The sequence below is a fragment of the Cololabis saira genome, chromosome 1 (assembly GCF_033807715.1).
Source record: "Cololabis saira isolate AMF1-May2022 chromosome 1, fColSai1.1, whole genome shotgun sequence".
In the NCBI taxonomy this organism is placed as follows: domain Eukaryota; kingdom Metazoa; phylum Chordata; class Actinopteri; order Beloniformes; family Belonidae; genus Cololabis; species Cololabis saira.
In genome coordinates this window covers 23,969,505-23,987,516 of record NC_084587.1, presented here as the reverse complement: position 1 = coordinate 23,987,516, position 18,012 = coordinate 23,969,505, and the positions used below count along the sequence as shown (strand labels likewise).

The 18,012-nt window shown below is 38.7% G+C and overlaps 1 protein-coding gene across 2 annotated transcripts in view; it reads left to right on the top strand.

Moving 5' to 3' along the window:
• Positions 1-18,012, top strand: part of fbxw7 (F-box and WD repeat domain containing 7) — a 117,335-nt gene that overhangs the window by 1,205 nt on the left and 98,118 nt on the right. The gene's annotated exons all lie outside the window — the stretch shown is intronic.

The following is an 18,012-nucleotide window of genomic DNA, read 5'->3' as shown; positions in this document are numbered from 1 at the left end:
CCTCTGAAGTTTGACTTTTTGCACCATTACAATACTTATAGGCAACTAGTCATCATATCTCCTGCTCTCTGAAACACACATTAATGCTCAATAGTACACATATGTTTCTTTAAAGCAGCACAATGTAACTTTCAGCTTTTGTTGAGTTTGGCGGCTCCTTTGGACAAAAGCGGTAGTGCTTTACCAGTACTGTGGAAGGGTTCCTACCATGCACCTCAAAGTTACATAGTGCCAGTGAAGGCGATACAGACCCCTCAGACCATGACAGAGGTGTCATTAAACCTGTTGGAAGTTGATGTACCATCACAATGACTCTGGAAATATCAGATTAAGGTGGAAAAGTTACATAGTGCTGCTTTAATATATTTGCATTATACTAAGATGCATTCATTTTCAATGGCTTTTGTCCTTAATGGCTTTTTCCCCCTTACATTACTTTTACTTTTATACTTAAAGCAGTTTTGAAACCAGTACTTTTATACTTTTACTTGAGTAAAAAACTTGAGTTGATACTTCAACTTCTACAGGAGTATTTTAAAACTCTAGTATCTATACTTCTACCTGAGTAATGAATGTGAATACTTTTGACACCTCTGCCTGGCACTAGCCGGCCAAACCTCGTTAGCTGCTAGCTATGGGCTGGAAGATGGGCTGGCTGGCATGCTGGGAGAAGTTAGAGCTGGCTCGGTTATCTGGATGTGGCTGAAGCCACGAAGCAATCAGGAGTTGGTCAAGTTCAATACGTGTTCCGTTAACATTGCCACTGGCTGTGAGCTCAGAATTCTAACAAAAACCAGGAGGTATGAACACATCACTCCTGTTTTGTCCTCTCTGCACTGGCTCCCTGTTAAACAAAGAGTAGATTTTAAAGTACTTCTTTTTGTCTTTAAATCTATGAATGGCTTAGCTCCCTCCTACATGGTTGACATGCTGACTGAATACATACCGGACAGATCCCTTAGATCATCAAATAAGAGTCTTCTCATCATACCTAGAATCCACACTAGATCTGCTCATGGTGCTTTCAGTCACTACTACACTCTCTGGAATTCCTTGCCGCAGGAACTAAGGTCTGCTCCAACAGTGCCCACTTTCAAAAGCAGACTAAAAACTTACCTTTTTGCACAGGCGTTTGACTAAACTCATGGTTGGCTGGATGATTGCACTTTTGTTAAAATGGAATTATGGTTGTTATTATTGTTTTTTCTCTTGTCATACTCGTTATCTATTTCTGTTATTGTAAACTTGTAATTTTGTTTGTTTGTTTATGTATTTTTGAGCACATTGAGTCCATGCTCGTAATGTGAAATGTGCTTTATAAATATATTGACTTGAGTTGACTCTCCAGCAGCCTGCACAAACTGAGGCAAAAGCAGACAAGTGCAGAGGATTTGATAACAATTGTACCATCAAAAGTAGTTCTTATTTTCAATCTGACTAGTTTGTATCACTATTGGAAATTTGCCTTGAGGGGCTTTATGGGCTGAGCATCGTTGGAAAACAAACAAACAAACAAGAACAACTCCAAACATTTCTATTATTATGGCAACTGGGGTGAAGAAATGCACCTAAAACATCACAGCAGATGGCTGTGATGCAGAAGTGGTGTGTGCTGACTAAAGCAAACTACTTAAGGATGTCATAGGGGTTATAACTTGAAGTGATCTTTTTTTCTGTTTCAAGTGATCAGCCATCTACATGAGTTTGTGTGCACTTTAGTTGAGTTTTGACAGCGTTTGTTTATACATAACGTTTTTAAGGTTTTGCTACAGAATTTCACCATGTTTGAGTTCTGGACTTTGACTTGGCCATTGCAAAACCTTCATTATCCCCCCCAAGATTTCCGATTTAGATTTGCGGGTGTGTTTGGGATTATTGTCTGGTTGCATGATCCTTTTCAGTCAAGTTTAGCTGTCAGACAGACACATTTTACTCTACACTACTTTGGAATATAGAAGAGTTAATGGTCATTAAAATAACTGCGAGTTTCCAGTTGTTTAGCTGCAAAAGAAGGCCAAATTGTCATCCATCCACTACCCTACTTTAAAGTTGGTATGAGGGGTTTTCCCTGAAATGTCCTTAAATGTGGTGCAATGTGGCCATACTTCTCCACTTCTGTTTTCAGTCCAGAGGACAAATTTCCAGCTAACCTGAGCCATGCTCTTATGTTCATTTTAGAACGAAAACTCTTGCTGATGATTCCCCTAAGAAGTTCCCATTAATTTATTATTCTACTAATTCATGTGCCGTAGCGGGAGCACACTTGCTGGTGAACATTTAATCATATGCATCATTTGATCAAATCCATTGATTTAACTGATCAGGCGGCTACTTATGGTCAAATTCCATAGAAGTAATAATAATAAACTTTATTTCTATAGCACCTTTCATACAAGAATTGCAGCTCAAAGTGCTTCACAGTAGGAATAAAGATGTACTTAGATATTTTGTACAAAGCCTCTGTGTTTTGGCCTATTAAATATTGACACAGTATAATATGTCCGTTTCTCAGTTGTGTTTGCATAATTTTAAGGTCTTAGGGGCCAGTTGATTTTCATATTGTGATCTGATATGAAAAACATTCTTTTAAAACATTTGTTGGAAAAAAAGAATTCAGGAAAAAGCCAGGAAAAAAAAAAACATCAAAACATTTTGTTTATGATTCCTTGTTCATGATAATACACAAGTAAACTGAAAATTGAAATACTTGAAGAAACTGATCAAACAGACTGCTAATTGGTATCAAAAGAGCTCAATTTTCATCCAAGGAAGTCATCCTCTGAGGTGGTCCCAATATTACTGGTCTCCAGCTGCAGCGAGCTATGCGAGTGTGAAAGAGCTGTCAACAAAGTTAATCGAAAAGAGCAGCAGTCTCATGCTATCTGTCATGTTAGATGAAATTTGATGATCTGCAGTTTGTTTCCGGACCTTGTTTGAGTGGAGTAAGCTTGTACTGTTTAAGAGTTAAGAGACTATTGTGACTTCTTAATAAAGGGCTGGAAACATTTTAGTAAACTGTTAGTTCTTTCCTTATTTATTTATTCTTTTAAATGATTTATTTCCAGTAAATAAAAGTACAAAAATAATAGTGGTGTTGAGAAAATTAGAATTGACAAAAACCAGAATGAGTTGCCTCTTCAGTAGAGATGTCTAATTAAAATTGATGCACTCTAATCTTCCAATTTTTGGTTGTTTTCATTAGTTGTTGTAACTAGAGTATATTGCCATTCTGTGGTGGTGTTTTTAATGTTTTGGTTGAAGGGCGTATGCGGCTGTAGCTTTGAAGATCATGACCATCTAGCTCCGCCACACTTTACCAGCAACAAACTGGGTGGGTGAGACTTCTGCAGTCCCCCCCCTCCCTTTTTTTTCTCAACTGTCACTGAGCGAGAGGTGAAGAGGTCGTCACTCCCTCATAGGGCTGCATGGAGACAAACGAAACAGCTCTTACTACATTCTACTGCTAATTTAAAATTACTGTTCGCCCAAACTAGTCCCAATTGTTCTGCTCGGCTACACTTTGCCCTGGTCTTACAAATTTGTGTTTTGTTTTTTCTTTTTTTTTTGGTGCGGCCATGATCTTTTAACATTACAACTTTTATTGCTCTGCTTTGATTTGCATCCAGGCGTTAACATGTTGCACATAAACACTTAGCACGTCAAAGGTTCACACAAGATTTTAAGCTTCATTTTACACTTTACTGGCAATTTGGTCTGGACAAGTGGCCGAGATCAGCCCCAAGTGTGATCAGCCACCTTTTTCTGTGTGTGAACCCTTTCAAGTTGGGATATATGGGACCCACTGACACGTGACGTTAGATCAAATATCGAGCATATCAGATGTTTTTGAGGAGTTGGTGGGAGTTGATGATTGAGATGTTGGCGAGAACTACAGGCAAATCAGAGTGCTGCAAATGGTTCGAGGGGACACCTATGGCCCTTTTCCACTAGTACCTACTCAGCGCGCCCCGACTCGGCACGGCTCGTACCGCCTCCACCCGCTTTGTCCTCGTTTGTTTTTCGACACCCAGGTGAGAAGTGGGCGGGTTGGAGCGAAGCTGCTGTGACGTATTTGATTGTGTGATCTAAACAGAGAAGACAACAACACTAAAGATGTAGAACCTGGAGGAGATATGTGCTGCTGGGTCTGTGGCTTGTGTTCGATATCAAGTTAAAAAATGAGAGTGAAAGAAGCTTCAAGCGGATAAAATGAGGAAGCTGCGGGCTGCTCTCGCGCTGACTCCCCGCTTCCTGATTCAAACGTCTGACGGCCCCGCCCCCTGGCCAATCAGTGGTGTGTATTGTGATGACGTCAGATACAGGGCCGACTCAGCACGCTCAGAACCTCGGCAGAGTAGTTACAGAAAAAGTATCTACTTGGCCAGCCTCTACCCGTCTCGGCCCGTAGTGGAAAAGTTCAAGACGGGGCCGTGGCGAGTAGAAGCGCGCAGAGTAGGTACTAGTCGAAAAGGGCCACTAGAGGAATAATACAACACCAAATAGTCTGTATAAACAAATATTGCAAACATTGTGCTGGAAAGGGGGAAAAAAAAATTCTGCTTGGACCTGCTGAGCAGAATTTGGTTGGATATTCGCAAGAACAGCCATCTTTCTTTGATATTTCCAGGATGCAATATCAAAACAGACTTGAGAAAGAGAAACTGCCAATTCCTTTCAACAATCAAGTGAGGAAACCAGGTTGATTCAACTGGAGCTCCATCAACCATATTATAAAATTAATGAGAAGAGAGACATGTCTAAATGATGTTGACCTAACGGCTTATGGCGGTGAACATATTTTCTGATCAAACCTCAAGTTTCGTAAATGTTTGTCGGCTTTTATTAACACACATACTACTTGGACTTACTTACTTACTTACTTACTTACTTACTTACTTACTTACTTACTTACTAAGTGCAGCTCCTCACGTTAGACAACAAATGAGGGGAAAGTCTTACTTGGAAATAACTAAACTTCTTTCCCTAAATGGTTAATTTCTGGAACTGAATTATCATTTTTATCTCTAACATTTTAATTATGTCATTATTCTTCCACTTATGGAATTAAAACTTTCATTACTTGGTTACATGGACTTGGAATAGTAATTGATTACATCTGTGTTTGATGATTATTTGACACCGAAATTTTCCCAAATAAGGTACAGTCCACATTTTTTAGGGTTTTCAAGGCAAAACTCAAAAGTACTTTAGTTTAAAAGCCAGGTTGTAGAGAAACCCAATAGAAATAAATGGTCCGAGATGGATGGTTTACATTTGCTTAAATGTTGAAGAGGTTATTGTGTGGTGGGCTCTTAAAAAAATAATTATGCTTCAGGCAGTACAGTATAACCGCACTTGGCAGTATCACGGTGGATAATTTTTTTTCCGAAACGTCCCTCAGTAGAATGTACAGAATTGTTGGGTATATGTTATTGTTGCCCGTCGTTGTTTAAGATAGCGTGACTTGGTGATTATTTGAGAAGCCAAGTGAAAACGGTCCAACATTTTCGAGACAAGAATAGCTTATTTTTAGTGCACATGGGGATCGTGATGATGAAAAATTATTTTCTGCCTGATTTTTGACTGTAAGGCCTGTAGAAGTGAGAGACGAGGGGTATCCTAGATGTTTGCACAAAGACTCACATTCCCACACTCCAGACGTCTTCTGTGTTGGAGTCCCCAGGGCTTTCCTTAAGCCCATTCTCATGTGGTCAGAGAGATTTCCTGCCTTTTGAAGCCTATATTGACACAAAAAACATGAATGTTGTGGGCAGTGTTCAAATGGTATACGGTCCTGGAGATAAGACGTATTTAAGTAACGCTAGACTTCATATTTTTTCTGATTTCAAAAGTAAATTTGTTACATCTTGTTCTCATAGGCAGCAACATTATACCTGTGCTTGTTTGTCCAGTTTTGGCATATTTCTGTGATGTTAGGTAACTTTTTATCTTTCAATAATTTTTAGCAGATACCTTTCTACCAAATGTTTAGCACTAGATTGGTTAATTAAACGCATGATCATTTCTGATACATTTAGGGTACATGTGTGATAAAATTGCACAATATATCAAAAGTTAATTGTTGTTGCAGTATCAACATGTTATATCAATATTGAAAAAACAAACAAATATCCAAGAAATTGTAGCCTGTTAAGTTTCAAGTGCTATGCATTCACATTTAAAAAATTAATAATATATTTAAGTATATCTTGAGTTTTAGGGTCCTATTATTTTTTTAAATTATTCTGTTGAACCACAGGTCTAATTTTCAGTATTCAATAAATTATTATTCATTTGTCAGTTTTAACTTTTTTCCAGTGACCATTGTGGGTTTTGCTTTCTTCAGCTAACAAATATTTCCACATTTGTATATCAAAAGCCATCATTTGTCATTGAAACTTTCAACAATGATATCACCTTTTGCAGACTTTTTTAACAACTTGTGTTTAGTATTTTTTGCAACTTAGTAATATACAGTACTAAGTTGAAACTGTTTGTTGTCTTTAGACACAAATTGATCAAAAATATTTTTGTGATCACAAATTCAAACTTTTCAGATTAATAACTTTTAAGCTATGTGTAAAAAAACAATAGCGTTAGCTTTTTGTGATTTTAGCGTGGTGCACTGGCAGATACAGTTGAATTTGCCATTTAATAAGATTTACAAGATTATTTGCACTCACAGTTTTTGGAAGGAAAGTAAATCAGAATCTTCTAAAAAAGTTTGAACTGATATGTCACATAAAATGTGGCCCAGGTGATCTTCCATAATTTTAAAATCCTGCCGCACAAAATAACAAAAGACAGAACTGGGTTTTGATGTAAGACAGGTTATTGTGCTGCTCTCCTATTGCATTGTGTAAATACAGATCTATTTTTGTCCTGGACAGACTGAATGGTGAATGGAACCTGACAAACAGTTATGTAAAGAATTTCTTTGATCATTTTTTTTTAAAGTGTGTCTTTGCTGAAAAATGCTAGTTGGGGTGATTCCTGCCACACTCTCCTAGGACTCCAGGTGGGATGGTGTGGACCATCTGGCTGGAGATAATGGAAAAGACTAAAAGCAGATGGAGACAAGCATTCGAGTTGAAGTGGAATGCTTTAGTAGGTCAATGAGAACAGTGAGTGTTGGGGAGTTTACAGGATATTTGGGACCCACAGTGCTGGTTAACAACAGATTATGTGTAGTACAACAAACTAATTAAATTGACTTGACTCATGGCTACTGAATAATTCATTTTTATACTTTGATGAGCATCAAACTTGATGGAGAAGGATATGAGGTTAGATGGCTTTAGGTGGAGAGGGTTTAGAGAAAAAGATGATTACTTTGTGGGGGGAGATTTTCAAATAGTCAACTTTTCTTGCTGTTGAATTTTATTGATGCAACCCAAAGCAGGAAGTTGTATTTGAGTCTTGGAATAACTCAGCTGTTTCAATTATTTATATCCAATCAGGCAAATCCAGAAAATGTTGATGTTGAGGGCAGATAAGATCTAGAGGAGAGGAGTGCTGGTTAGTGAAAAGTACGAGTGAACATGAGGTGTTTATACCTTATAGTCAATATATAGACCTTTCTGGTGTAAGTACTCTGAAAAGGAAAGAGGAAATTAATCGTTCTTATAAGCAGAAAGAGAAGAAATGGGATGGAGTAGGGGAGCTCACTTTCCATTAGTGTTTTGTGTGGGCAGCAGCAACAGAGAGAACGTGAGATCAAGGAAAGAGGAAATCAAAGGGCTTTTCTGTGGGGAGGTCCCGTCTCCAGGAAATCCCTTGAAGAGCGTCATTTCAGTGAGCCGTCAAGCTGGACTAAATGGCAGCAAGTGAAGACGACAACATAAAGGCCAACAGGACGCAACTAAAATCTTTATTTTAGTTACGCCAGTTAAGCCAGACTTCTGTCTGGCTTTAAATCAGTTGACATTCTGTAATAACACTCGTGTTAGGGTTTTTTTCCCCTCTCCATTGACTCCTCTTTTTGCAAGCGTAAGATTTGCTTATAAGATAAGGGGAGCTAATAATTTGCCAGAAAATCTGATAAATTGTGTTCATTTGGTTGTACATCAGATCACATTTTATGGCAAATTAATGCAGAAAAGTTGTGCAGCTGACTCGTGAAATGATAAATGCCTCATTCCAGGCACAGAAGGGAAATGAATAGACTGGACTTATTGCTCTGTCTCATTACTCGATGCGTGATTTAGATGGTATCATACTGATACTGTCGATACATCCCTTCTTTTTCCAAGTGTGCTGCCCAGTTCGCTGAGGCCCCGTTTACACGGAGCCAAAACGGAGGCGATTTCATGCGTTTTGGCCGTTCGTTTACTCGAAAACAGAGCTCAAAGTCACCAAAAACGATCATTTCTGAAAACTCCGGCCAAAGTGGAGATTCTCAAAAACTCAGTTTTCACGTTTTCGTCTAAACAGAGGAAAACTGAGATTTAGGCTTCAGAACGTCACATTATGCAACAGAAACGTCACCAGCGTCATGTGTGCGACCTGTGTTTACAATTAGTTAGGCCACCGTCAATATTTTCTTGTATTTTACCTGTTTTATATTCTAAAGTCACACTTAAAAGTAACTCCACTTCTCTGTCACTCCAAACGAAAGACTCTCGTTCCGTCTTGGAAGTAAAGCCTGAATTATGGTCCCGCGTTAAATCGACGCAGAGCCTACGGCGTAGGGTACGCAGCGATGCGTGTCGTACGGTGTGCGTCGCCGCGTCCCCTCGCCGTAGGCTCTGCGTTGGTGTAACGCAGAACCATAAATCAGCCTTAACTGGACGTTACACGTGTCATAGGGCTGGGCGATATGGACCAAAAGTCATATCTCGATATTTTCTAGCTAAATGGTGATACTCGATATATATCTCGATATTTTTTCTGTGCCTTAATTGGGGTTTCCCCCAAAGTATTATAGCATAGCATCTCTGTTAGCTTCATTTTATTCTGAGGCAAACCCTTAAAAAAACAGTCAGTTTTAATACAAAGCCTCGTGCCAAATGTCACACAGGTACCTTTTGTTAACAGAGGTCTGCACAATATCAAAATGTATAAAACAAATGAAATAAAAATAAACTGCCTGCATATATAGAATAAAAATGCTTCTTGAATAAAATAAAACAAATATCCCTTTCCAGCATAACAATTAAATTAAAATACACTGTGCAATTAATACAATGTAGACAGTAACAGGCAGACTTTTCCACTGAGGTTGACAGTTGTGCAAATAACAAAACATTTGTGCAAATCTCAAATAAAACATTCAAGTCAATTTGTCCCAAAATAAGCTTTATCAAAATCATAAAAAAAAAAAATTAAAAAAAATGTAAAATTATTTTTTTTTTTTTTAAATCGATATAAACGATATATTCTCTTACCATATCGTGTTTGAAAATATATCGATATATATTAAAATCTCGATATATCGCCCAGCCCTAACGTGTCATTTATTGTTTTTTCCAGGATTCTGATTGGCTGGCATGACGTTAACAGCGTATTTATGCGGATTCGTGTAAACGAAGAGATTTTGAAAACGATCTTGTGTAAACGATGGAATTTTTCAAAACGTAGAGGGGGAAATATCCGTTTTTGTAAATACCCGGCTATGTGTAAATGGGGCCTGAGTTAACTGCTGTCAGCCCCATTGACACATGAGTGTGAGGCATGTTAACGTGAACTTTTACAATCGACGGCATCCTTCCTTTTTTTTCAGCTGAGCCTCTTTGAAGCAATGAGAGGTGTAAATAAATTGCTAGTGAAAAAATCGTGAAGCGTTTGGAAAATGTAGAGATTTTTTCCCCTTAATTCAGAGCTAATGTGACTAGGTTGGAGGTAAGGAAGAAAATACAGTGTTTGAAAATGTTTAAGGGAATTCATCAGATCATTTTAAAAATTGTTTATTTTGCCTATAAGGCTTTAATTGATTACTAGAGTTTATCCTCTATTATGCATCTTCTTAATATCCTTTCTTTACAACTTTGAATGCAAGGTTGGTTTTACTGGAGATCTAGTTTTTGTTTGGCAGCTGTGAATGACCCTCTGCTCTGTGTCTGTTAGGCAAAAGGATCGTGTTAATAATTCAGTGCTGTGCCATGTAGCTCTGAACTGGATAATGAACATGAGGAGAAATCTCACGGGTTCGATGTTGTCTGTGCTGTGAGAAACCAGGAGAGGGGATGACAGGAAGTTGCAGTCTGGGGTATATATCACGGTCAAAAATTAAACTCTTAAAAACAGTATTGTAGTTTATAAATATAAGAAAATTAGAGAATGAAAGAAGCCCTTTAACCTCCTCTTCAGAGGAAGTGCTTAGTACATGTACTCTTAACAGCCATGCCGTTTCTGAAATTTGACATCATTTATTTCTTAATTGCCCTACTTCGTATTATACCCTTAAGTAAATATCAGTTGAGCCATACATTATAGTGCAAAAGAAGCTTTGCATTAAGTTGAACTACAGCTTTTGCATTACATTACTATGGGGAGCGTGCAGTTATTGCTGCTGAATAGGCTATATGTTTTTATATTTTGCCCAAACTTGCTGACTAGCCCGTTCTACAGCTCCGATACTGGATAAAACAAGATGCAAAAATCTGTCAGCATAGAAGACCTATATGTGTGTGTATCGGAATATTCAGTAGATTAGATTATTCACACTTGCATTGGGTCTCAAAGTGTGTGTGATTTTCATGTTGTTACGGGACGGTGCCATAGCTCTTCTTGGACGTCAAGTTAAAAGAGCTAATATGTGCAGCTTTACGTTGGGGATAAAGTGCAGGTATATATAAACTTTTGTTTTGTGCCACTGTGGCAATCCTCTTATCGTAATGGCAGCAATGTTGTCACTATTTGGTGTCAGTTATGTTTTGTTTTTATCTTTCCATTCACATAACATTGACTTATGAATGACATGATCCTGTATTTTTTTTTTTGAAGAAGCAGGAAATTATGCTGAAAACAATAACAAAGTGACCTTTTTTTTTAGTTTTCATATGGGTATGTATAGAGCCTGAAGAGGGAAAACCTGGTTTAACAAAAGCAGTCTTTCTGTCAGACAGTTCAGATGCATTACTTTGCATTTTACTCCACGGGTCATTTCTGATTTGGGAGGTATGGGATGTGCAAAAACATGAACATTTATATGAAACATTGATTTAAAGATAATTAAAAAAATAAAAAATCCAACACATTATTTCTGTTTTTGTTAGTTATTCAGTGGTCTCACCATCTTGACATATTCAATTTATAGTTTTTAATCCCAATAAGTTTGTTGATGTTTCAGTATGGCGGAGAGCTTATTGTGAGCTCTGTCCTCACAGCCATTCAGTCTCGCTGAAATTTCCTAAGCTAAGCAGCTAGTAACGTAGACTTTGGCCCAATCCCAATTCAACTTCACTCGCCCTTCTTTTCTCCACTCGCCCTTCTTTTCTTCCCTAACCCCTAAAAAAGAAGGGGGAGATTTTAGGGCACTTGAGATCTAGGGCACTTGGCCCAGGTGCCTGTCCCATTTCTCCTACTCCCCCTCGTTTTCATCCCTAACCTGATCAGGAAGCAGAGAGCCAAAAGCTGTTTTAATTTCAGCTGTAGCGCTGTTAATATGGCACTTTATTAAGTTTTAATATTTTTTCAGGTATAAAGGTAACCTTAAGATCCGCAACCGGGGCTCAGTTTATCCAAATAACGCCTGTTAAGAAATTTGACCCGATGTTTTCGGAGATGAGAAGAGCCACCGCCCCCGGGGAGCAGCCTCAGCTCACAGCCCGAGAAGAGACGTGTCCGCCGGGTCAAGCTGCTCCGTCAGCCCCGGGAGAGAAACTCTCTCTTGGACGCTGCTCTGTTGAGAACGCCGGCTGAAATAAATCATTTAGGAAGATGTTGGTTTAATAGATGAAATCTAACAGTTGTAGCTACGCCTGTTAAGAAATTTGCTCCGAAATTTAGAGATTTCTGTCTGCCGGGTCCGGAGCTTGGGTCCGCGTTAAATCGACGCAGAGCCTACGGCGTAGGGTACGGCGTACGGCGCGCGTCGCCGCGTACATCGACGCAGACCTTACGGCGTAACCTACGCCGTAGGCTCTGCGTTGGTGTAACGCGGATCCATAAATCCCTTTATTCTGCCGTGATGATCGGCAACTTTATCTGAAAGTGTGTAAATGACCCAGATAAAAGATGGATTACTTTGTGGTTTCTGAAGACTATTATATCAGAAACATCCAAAACAAATCTGACGGATTATTTCTCTCTATTTCTCTGAGATGAGTCTGCCTGTTTTGCCTTCGGTCGGCGAGTCAAATCGACGCAGAGCCTACGGCAAAAGCATTCTGGGAAATTTTCATACCCCCTCGCTCGCCAAGTCAGCATCTGAAATCCCTCGATTTGAAGGGGCTATTCTCAGCCCCTAGCCCTCGTTATGCCCCCTCCCCCTAGGTGAAAAGAGGAATTGGTACACCACTACCTTCACGGGAACGCGCAAAAGTTAGGGTTAGTGAAGAAAAGGAGGGCGAGGGGGAGTATTGGGACGCACCCTTTCTTTATGAAACCCTTTTCCCTCTCAAAAGCTTACCAGTCCGTCAGTGAGGCTGCAGCACAGCAGACGTGTCACAGGAGACTGGTTTTAAAGGATGCCTCTCCCAGCAGAGGTACTGTTGGCATGGAAACGGTCACCTTTGTGAATGGATGTTTCTCTTGCATGTTTGTAAGATGACAGCGTACAACCAAAGTCTCAAACATCAAGCGAACATCTTAGATCTCTTTAGAAGTTCAGTAGTCCGGTGTTTGAGTCGAGTTATGGTTGGTTCTGTTGTGGGGTCTGTAGTTTTCTGTGCTGTTAATACTGTTACTTTGGGTCATGAGTTTAGTTTGCACATTATTTGCAATTGCACAATGTTCCCAGTGTTGACAAGGACTGTCTTTGAGTCGGCATGAGTTTTTAGCCTGGGGCTTGAAGGTCCGAGTGAAAAAACCTCTTTCCATTTCGGTTGTGGGGCTTCAAGCCCTGGAGTGATGCTGTAAAACTCGCTCACGATATATCACACCATTCCAAACAGTTTGTAGATTGAAGTTAAGGTAGCTAGGGTGAAAGTCTGGCCAGGTAGGCTGCATAAAGGAACCTGCGTGCTATAAGGGAGGCCATTACTGGTGTTTGTCTTATTGCTGTATTTCCCTCCCTGGAAATGCAGCCAGAAAAAAGAGGCCTTGGTTGCATGATGACAACTAAGAGCAATTCACCTTTGAAAGGAGGCCAAATGAAGTCGCTGTGAGGATAGTGAGCTGGTTATTATTTTTTAATCAAATTCTCAAATTCCTGTTGCATTGCCAAGAAGTGTTTTCCAACATAGTGTCTGACTGTGTGGAATTTACACACATTCTGTAATATACACCAAATGCTTAGCAACAACAAACAATTGCAAACTAAACATCTGATCACATGATCAGTACACCTTGTCCCAGCAGTGCTTTTGAGACTGCATTGCAGCGAAGCAAAATAGCGAGTTGATGTGGTAGCGTGTCTTGTTCTTGCACCTCATCTTCCTGACTCAATTTCAAGGTAAAAAAACTGTGATACCAGCTCCTACCTGGATTGGGGCAAAATACCTGCTCCACTAACCACAATAGAGCCATGATTAACCCCTAATTCAGCTCTATAAATGAGAGTAGAGAGGCTCTTAGCTCCGGTAGGCAGTTGCACATTTGCCTTTTAGCACAATAACGTGAACATAACTGTGAACTTAAGTACTCTCATTTTTGGATATGACTTTACCTAAATGTACAATTGGTTTGTTGGAGGATTTTATACATTTAAATTAGTGAAAAAATCTTGCATATGGTTCTGTTTGACACCGAAGCTGGCTTAAAACTGCAATTCAAAGATATGTAGATTAGTTTCTTGGCCCACATTCTCCTCCTCATGGATGAATTATTTACTGTTTATCAAAATTAAAGTAGGTGTAGAGTCTGTCTCTTGGTTTTTGCTCTTTATGCATCTCCTTCTCAGAGATGCATAATGTGGCATTTCATCACATGCTGAAAAATTTAATGGATTTATTATAATTGTTCATATTCCTACTATTTTTTTTTCTTGACATGTAGTTCATTGTTTGGCAGATAAGATTCCCTAAAGTGCAAAACTATGCACATCATAACATTGTTTGCAATTTTCACATTTTGTTTGAACAAAAGGGCATAAGTCAAATATGTTAACTTCTTTCTTTCAATGTATTTTGACTTAAATTCATCCTCTTTAATCCATATACTTAATAGTGGAGACTTATTTAGACACAGCCAGGGTAAAGGGAGAGTATATTTTGGACTGAGATCATTTTATTGTGAGTAAGAAGCACTGCGGTGAAGTGCTGGTCCGTCATGGTAGGATATCCTCCCTCAGATTTGACCTGGGTGGCTTCCGCTGAGGATGCAGGCAGCTGGCAGCTCAGTTAAAGTGCCTTTAAATCTATTAGAGAGGATAATCCTTGAGGGAGAGTTTCAGTCAGTATGTTTACATGCACGGTTAAGTTCAGCTACAGTTATAGCTCGGCCGGACTACTGTCTTCGTTCCAGTATGCAGGCATGGGAGAGGGAATCGGCTTATTGTCCCAAGTATGCCGACCTCCTCTGCAAACTGTAACACCACAGAAAAATTCAAAACAAATTAGCAGGCGGAGAATTGTAATGCATAGAGTGGCCCCATGCCAACGCCGTCCTCGGGTCTTGTTGCCATTTGCTCTCAAACACACAGTTTCCATGTGTTTTCTTCATTACGCTCCTGAAAAACAAGGATGGCCACACTTAAAACATCGTAAAAATATGTGAGTTGTTCCCTCACCGTTTTCTTTCTTTAATTTTGTTTTCCCCCTTGCTTCTTACGTTCATTTGTACCGATTGACAAAGTAGCACTTCAAAGGGAAGGTGTGCTGTGTTGTAGATAACTTTGTACCCAGAACCCCCCCAAGCACTGACGGGTTTTCCGTGTCTCCAGAGCCCCGTTGCTACATTTTTATGCACTTTTGAAAGGTGACTGAGTTGTCAGCATACAGTTTTTCAAATGCCAGACTTAAGGTATCTTTGTTTTGTTTGACCAACAAGTCCAAAGTCCCGTGACACCAAATTTTTTCAGAGAGTGGGGAAAAAATGATTGAAAACAAGCTCCCTTCAGTGCAGAACAGACTTGGATAGGTTACCAATTTATTAAAAGTAAGGGTAGCTATTTCATGGCATTACATATCATACACTTTGAATGATGTCAGGGTTTTTCTGTAATCACTTAAGTAACAACATTTCAACCTTGAAAAAAAAAAATCACCTCCAGTTGGCATTCATGAACATTTGGTTGCTGAACTTTCAGACCATTTCTTTATAGTGTCTTAACTTGATTCTAATTTGCCTGCTAACAATTAATACGTTTTAATGACAGTTTAGTTCATCTTGCTGGGGGAAGATGAACTAAACCGTCTAGGGGCAAGTGGAAACAATGGGTCTATTGCTCTTAGGTGGTATGACTTACAGTATCAAACACAGCACAATCAGTCAAATTGCACAAGTTTGGCCTGTTTCCTGAAAAGACAAAAGTAGACAAAGATAATAAATCACATGACAAAGAAGCAAGCAAACGGAGATTCTTAGATAGTGGGACGGAAAGGTTTTCCAGGGCCCACTGCGATCAGGAGGATACCTTCTTTAGGATTCCTGTGACGTGCTTATCACTTGGATGATAAGTCATTGAAATTGCAGGTATACACTGTGGTAGTATTAAAAATAGAATTCATTATAATGGAAATTGGCCATTCAAGCCACTTTCCATTATGGCTTGAATGGGGAAATGAACTGGATGACCTGTGACGTTCTCCGTTACGTGAGCAGGTTGTTACACTGTCTTACACTGTTATGTGAACATTTTTTTGGAGTTAATGGAAAAGGTAAAAGGTTTTTTTTTCTTTTTTTTCTTAAAGAAAAAAATCTGACTTTATACTGAACCCCTTTTATGTTTTTTTTTCAGCGAAAATTGCTTAACTCCAGTAAAGGGACAGCAATCGATAAACTGCTTGTAAATGCGATTAACAAACCTACATAAAAAATGTTTAAAAATATCCCCCGAGCCTGCAAAATATGCAATGCAAAGTGAGCACAAGCTTCAAATTATTTTTTGTAAAGAAATATAATAGTTGAGTCAAATGTATTTGATTAGTATAGTTAATTTTATCTCTTTGATCAGATTTATTTCTATAGCACCTGTTCTGCTTGAATGAAATGTGCACTAATTAGCTGTGCGTAATGCTTTTGACGGTTGCAGCTGCAAATTCTCTCATAATTGTGAATTTCAGGTTTCAACTGTTAAGTGTAGAAAGCTCCTGTACTTGAAGGAAGAAGCTGTTGAGAAGGTGGGATTGTAGAGGAAATGAGGCTGCATTCCTGCCGTGATTTATGAAGTGTCCTTCATTCTCTTTGTACTTCTGGCTAGTTTGCAGCTGCCTCAGACCTCACTGACTTTATTTCAGCTGGAGCATCTCACCACACGTGTATATAAAGCACATTAGCAAAATTCATGAAAGAAGCCCTTGTGCGTCTTCTCCAATATTAGTCTGTAACATCTTGCATTTCACTAATGCATCATTTTTGGATTTCATTTTTCAGTGACTTTATTCACAACCTGAATAAAGATATCCAGACCACATAACTTGTGCCAAAAAGTAAAAGTTGACAAACTATACAATGTCCTGCAAAATAAGTTGCATCTTCAAGCCAGCTCTGGTGGGACCAGATAAGCGCTTAATTTTATATTCCTGTAGCAGCAGGAATGAATGGTTTTTCTTTTCTTTTTTTAAACTTCAGTCTATGTTGTAAATGGAGCATGGCGTCCACTATTAAGTGCATATTTGTGGGGAAAGTTGCAACTGTAAACTTAATCAGTAATAAATATATAAATGAAATAAATATGCTTAGCTAAGATGCTAAGATTGCCTTTTGATTTCACTTTTAATCTTGTTCAAATCAAATATTGCACAATTAGCCAGAATTTTGTATAGGATAGCGGTTTCAAAGAATCTCAATGCAGTTGTTTATTTTTGTAATACAGTTTGTCACTAATCTTATCCAAATTCGTTTTTGACTTGGTGATTAATTATGTAATGAAAGCAGAGTCGTGCTAAATTCACATTAATGAAGATTAATGAAATTCTGGCTTTTAATAAGTGTAACCATGACATTAGATAACTGAAAAACAGGCCTGTATATTAAATCATTTCACACAGAGATCCATCTACACATTCACACTTTCTGCTTTCTTAAGTGGGGATTTTCAGTACCGTATATTGTAAAAGAGGACGGTGACAGTTGCAGAAATTAGGCCTTCTATATTTTGACCAGAGTTACTGATAATTGGACCAGGAGCGGGGAATACAGTGCCTGAATTTCTCAAAGTGGTCTCGTTTTATCTGACACATCCAGGGACAGCTGACCCACATTACAGTCGCATTCATCCATAACCTCTCTGTATCCACTTTGATGTCATGTGATTTTATGCAGTCTGAGTTGTTAACATCAATTTGACAGATATTCATTCTCATTTAAAATAAAAACAAGACATTATCAGATGTTGTGACATCTTTTATTGGTGGGTGTTCTGTAGTACTGCCACTGTACTTGAGAGATGCTTAACAGACTTTTATTCCTCTTTTCTTGCTGCTTTTAAAATCAACACGATTTCCAAACATGCCTCTTTTCAATTGCATTTAAGATCATACTTTTAATAGGCCAGTTGCCACACAGATTGTGCACCTTATTTAGATTTTTATGCATATGATGTAGGGCTGTGCGATTAATCGATTTTAAATCTAAATCGGATTTATTAATCAAGACGATGTAAAAAAAAAAAGGAAAATCGATTTTCCTTTTTTGCAGCTGGCTGCATTACAGACAGAGCTCGTCTAGTCATCTTTGTTTGGTCAAGAAAATTGTAAATGTTGTCACTTTACTAAACTCAAGGAGGATTTACAGTATCTTTCAATTGCA